This window comes from Plecotus auritus (assembly GCF_963455305.1).
Source record: "Plecotus auritus genome assembly, chromosome: 3".
Lineage (NCBI taxonomy): Eukaryota > Metazoa > Chordata > Mammalia > Chiroptera > Vespertilionidae > Plecotus > Plecotus auritus.
In genome coordinates this window covers 75,793,085-75,799,084 of record NC_137772.1, presented here as the reverse complement: position 1 = coordinate 75,799,084, position 6,000 = coordinate 75,793,085, and positions in this window count along the sequence as shown.

Below are 6,000 nucleotides of genomic sequence, written 5' to 3'. Positions count from 1 at the left end.
CTCAATCCCATTTTTAAATCATGTATAATTAGGTTATTTATATTTCTTCCTGATTGTTTCCATCCTTTTACTTTTACCATCTTCCCTTTCCAAGAAGCTAACCCCCTTTGTAAACCTGTCAATACAGGAGAGGACCACAGTTGGTCATAAGTGTGTATGTACAAACAGGGAATAGGAAAACCTCTAATCATTGACCTCAGTAACTAAAACTAAACAGTTACTTTCTTTCAGATATTGATAAGACATGCTTCTCTGAACAATCTCTGCTTTGTCTTTAGGAGCTATAACCTTACTCCTCAAGGCTAGATTGCATCAGTGGCCTATTCTTTATAGCTTCTATTATAACATCCAATGAATAAAGAAATGTAAGTGCTGTTTCTGGAAAAGTATTATATGCATGTCAATTAGATCAAGTTGGTTGATGAGAGTTTATGCCTACTTGTTACATTAATTACTAAGAGATTACTTATGCATTTATGTATTTCTCCTTTCTAAGTCCTTAGCAGATTTTGCTTCATGTACTTTGAAACTTTCTTGTTAGTTGCATACATGCTTAAAATTGTTATATCTTCTTGGTAAATTGAACACTTTAATAATATTTAATAACCTTTATATCCATGGTAATTTTCTGTGTTCCAATGACTACATTGGTAACATTTGAGCAATTCTAGCTTTTTGTAGATTATATTTGTATAGCCTATCACTTTTACTTTTTTATTTTATCAATTTAATTCTTAAAACATTTATCTTATTTGTCATGTGATTAAGTCATAATATTTTTTAATAACCCTGAAAATCTAAATCTTTTAACTTGCATGTTCAGTTCATTTTCACTAATATGCTTATTAATGTAGTGGGATTAGGTAGACCATTTTTTTGTTTGTTTTGCATTTGTCTTCTCAGTTTTTCATTTTCTGTTTCTTGTTTTCTGCCTTCTTTTAGAATTCTTTGAATATTTAATTTTCCACTTCAATTTAGATGTTGCTTTATATCTTTGTATTCTTTTATAGTAGCTTTCTAGGGAAAGATATATATATATGCAGTCGACCCTTGAACAATGCAGGGGTTAGAGGCACCACTATCCCACTCCACAGTTGAAAATCTGCATATAACTTTTTAAAAATATATTTTTATTGATTTTAGAGAGGAAGAGAAAGGGAGAGAGAGAGATAGAAACATGAATAATGAGAGAATCACTGATTGGCTGACTCCTGCATAACCCACATTGGGGATTGAGCCTGCAACCCTGGCATATGCCATGACCAGGAATCTAATTTGACCTCCTGGTTCAAAGGTCGATGCTCAACCACTGAGCCACTGAGCCATGTTGGCCGGTCTTCATATAACTTTTGACTCCCCCAAAACTTAACTACAATCATCCCTTGGTATCTGGAGGGGGAATGGTTCTAAGACCCCTTCGCACACTCATTCCCACATTCAGATACTATTAATTTTTTTTTAGTTTAATGAAAATACTTTGATATTTCACTAATAATTTAGGTGTTTCATTTGGTTTTCTGATAAAGGTAGTTTACTTTTTTTAAATCCTCACCTGAAGATATGGTTTAAAATTATTTTAATTGATTTTACAGAGAGAGGAAGGGAGAGGGGGAGAGAGATGAGAGAAACATCCATGTGAGAAGGAAATATTGGTTGGTTGGTTAACTCCCATACACACCCCAATGGGGAATAGAACCCATGAGCTGGGTATGTGCCCTGACCAGGAATCAAATCTGCAACCCACGGGTGCGCGTGAAGATGCTCCAAACAACTGAGCCATCCAGCCAGAGCAGTAGTTGACTTTTTATTCCCGCTTTCCTTAAAGATGGTATTTTGTTTTTTAAATTATCAATATCAACTAAATTTTGTATTTAGTCCATTATAATACTTTACGTTATTTTCTGAACTTGTTTTGTTCTGAGGACGGATATATTGGAAGGAGAAAAGGACACCTTTATCTGATCAGTATTCTTGGTTTTTCCTCCCTTGGCTTTAGGCTCTGCCATCTTTCTTTTCATTGGCAGTTATCTCTTTACTAGAGGCCTGGTGCACGAAATTCATGTACCCATCGGGGAGCCCTCAGCCCGGCCTGCACCCTCTCCAATCCGGGACCCCTCGGGGGATGTCTGACTGCCTCTTGCAATCCGGGACCGCTGGCTCCTAACTGCTCACCTGCCTGCCTGCCTGGTCACCCCTAACCCCTCTGCCTGCCTGCCTGATTGCCCCTAACTGCACCCCTACCAGCCTGCTCGCCCTAACTGCTCACCTGCTGGCCTGATCACTCCTAACTGCCTCTGCCTCGCCCCACACCCAGGACCCAGGATTCCTTTCTCCAGCAGGTCACAGGCATCTGGAACCCAGGCTTCCCTCCCTCTGGCCAGCCGCAGGCACCCAGGACCTGACTGGCTTTGCCAGGCCACAGGCACCCTGGACCATGGGGCAGGTAGGTTGGCCCTCTCCCTCTCCCGGGCCACAGACCCAGCTGCTGGCACCCAGGACCGCACGGCGGGCAGCTTGTCCCTCTCCCTATCCGCAGCCTGGATGGTCCCCATTCCTCTGTCGTGAGCTCATTTGTGCCTGGCTGGTCCCCATTCCTCTCTTCCCAGTGTTGAGTGTCTGAGCCATGACAGGTGTGACGGCTTGAGGGCGTGCGGCCATTTGCATATTAGCTCTTTATTATATTGGTTATTCGTCATAATGCAATTGTGGATTTTTTCCTGTTTTGTTTAGGATTTATTGAATCACATAAAGAGACTTTAACCAAATGGCACTTATATTAAAGAAACAATATACGGTGTACTTTTTCAGTATGCCAAACACTCTTCTAGGCATTTGATTTTTTTTAATATATATCTTGTACTTACTATCTAAGATATGTTCACTCCGTTGATTAGGTGATACATTTGAAAAAAATATCACATCTAAGAGCATGGCCAGGTTTTACTTACTAATATTACTGATATCATCAACTAAACTATATAAAACACACAACTGTGTTGAAGAAAATATGTCAAAGATTAAAAATCTATTTACCAGTATCTTTATGTCTCTCTTCTTCACTTTTCTCACTTTTTCTCTCTCTTTCTTCTCTGTAAGTAGTAGTGAGGACTAATGTAAGGTTGGGAGTGGGGTATAATTTGCATTTTAGCAAATGAAGTTAAATCTGTATTATTCATAGTAATGCATATCAGCAAATACCACTTAAATATAATGTTTTCATGGCACTTAGAAGGATAGGGCAAATAGTAGAAATCAATCTACTAAGAGTTAGTGCATAGAGGGGTGTATTATACTGTTAATATGTATGGCACAGTGAATAGTTGTCATTTGTTATTGCTAAGTGTTTTAATAGATCATGCAGTTATTTTAGTTTATTGTTTTATTACAAATCATATACCTTTTTGAGATGAAGAAAATAACTCCTAATTAAAAGTTTTGAGAAACCACTTTGGAAAAATTATACAAAATTAATATTCTGTGATCTGTTTATTTACATATTGTTTCTCCTATTCTATAATAGGAACCACTTAATCAAAATGAAATTGAATAGAAGATACACATGAACAGTTTAGCATAATTCAACAATATTTTCATATTGTTGATAGAAATAAATTTTAATAGATGCTTGATGTTTTCTGAAGTTTCATAAATAAATTAACAAAGTAGTGGCATAAAACAAAATCAGTGGCATGCTCCTATGTATATAAAGAAACTTTCTCTAAATGACCAAGTTTAGTTTTAAGGCAATTTCCCCTTCTCTTTTGAACCTTTAACATTGTACTAATAAAAAGCCTAGTATAGTGTTGAGCATGAAACTTATCAAGTGATAACATCTATCCACTAAGTGTGCTATACTGTTCTAATTGAAAACAATATTCAGCAGTACCATTAAGGTAATTAGAAGCTTTATTGTAAATTAACAGCTCTAAGAAAGCCAATTTCCCAGATAGGACTGCATGGACAATTCAGGCAAATATGTATCTAATAATTGGAATTTTAAAAGTATACTTACTCTCTAAAGGAACATTTTAAGACTTACCATTTTCTAATTGTTACTTTCATATAACTTTCAATAGGTAAGCTTTATCTCTATTAAAATCTCATTGACTTTAGACCACATAGTTTATGGTGCAACAATTGCTTATTTTCTTCTACTATGAAATTGCATTGTAGTACTTTTGGATTTTATATACCACTGTTATTTGAATTAGTGAAATTTAAAACAGGCAAGAAAGCCTGGTTATGTGGCTCAGTGGTTGAGCATTGACTCAGGAACCAAGAGATTGCGATTCGATTCCCCATCATGGCATATGCCCAGGCTATGGGCTCTATCCCTTGGAGGGGAGCATACAGAAGGCATCAGATTGATGTTCTTTCTCATCAATGTTTTTATCTCTCTATCCCTCTCCATTCCTCTTTCTAAAAATCAATGAAAATAAAAAAGGCAAGAAAAAAATACCTAAAAAATAAAATGACTAACTTTGATAGAAAGTCATCCATCCTATATAATAAAAGCCTAATATGCAAGTCAACCAAACTGCAGAATGACCAGTGGAACAACTGGTCACTATGATGTGCACTGAGCACCAGGGGGCAGACGCTCAACGCAGGAGCTGCCCCCAGCCCGCAGGCCCCTATCAGAGGGGCGGCGGGGATTGGGGCCAGTGAGCAGGTGACGCCAGGCCATCCAAGGTGGGTGCCAGTGGGGGCCCCCTGATTGCCCTGCCAGTTGCCCCACAGATCGGCCCTGATCACCAGCCATCCCTAGGGACCCTACCCATGCACAATTTTGTGCACTGGGCCTCTAGAATAGAAATAAAGTCTAAAAACAGCCGTTAACATATATTATCAGTCATAAAACAGAAAGAAAATACGTAGAAAAAAAATGTTTTATTTATAATACTAGTATGTCCAACTTTTTGGTAAATTTGATTAATCACCAATAATAATGTTTTGAATGTTCGCTGCTATTCTAAAATTCAAATGTAGCAAAGATAACACCACAGAGAAGCTTAGTCACATTCAACTATAGTGTCTGCATATAAATTTACCCATAGAATCAATGCTGTGTCACTGTCTTCTGTACGAATCCCAATTTCTGGCTCTTGATGTCAAATAGTAGCAGTCTTACTAAAGTAAAGATATAGAAGGAGCAATATGGAAAAAAATTGGCATTGTTTCAATCCTTTATCTGGGAGGTCTTTTATGAATTTCCAAACTAAAGTAGATATCTTCAATATCTTCTCCATTGTACCAAGTAATTCCCCAAATCTAACTCTCAGTAGACATCAATCATAATTAATTTACCACTTTCTGTTATGGTCTATGCTCTTTAAATTATAGATATATTTTCTGTCATATCTACCATCATGTATGCAATATTGAATAACATACTTGGTTCAAAGTATATACAAAAAAAATGCTAGATAAAATGCACAAGCAAATGGATGGATTTAACCAATTATTCTTTCCATTCACCAAATTTATTTAGGCCTTAAATATTTTAATCAGATAGGTAAGTTGTGCTTATCAAAAAAACTTCTAAATACAATGTTATTATAATTTAGTGCAAGTATTTGCTTACATCTTCTCCTTCTCTGACCTAGGGACCTACCTTTATATCTCTAAACCCTATATCAGTATTTATTAAATGGTAAATCTAGATAAATTTAAAAAAATTGATTTCAGAGAAAGGATGGGAGAGAGGGATAGAAACATCAATGATGAGAAAGAATCATTGATAGGCTGCCTCCTGCATGATCCCTGCTGGGGATTGAGCCTGTAACCCAGCATGGGCCATGAGAATTGAACCTTGACCTCCTGGTTTATGGGTCAATACTCAACCACTGAGCAACACAGGCTGGGATACATAGACTTCTAATTCACTTTGTATGAACAAAAACCCAGAGGCAGAGTAGGAAGAACTAATCAAAAATCTTTTCTTTACTTTATTACAATATGACCTTTTTATCTTCGAAAAGCTGAGAATTTTAGGCTTTA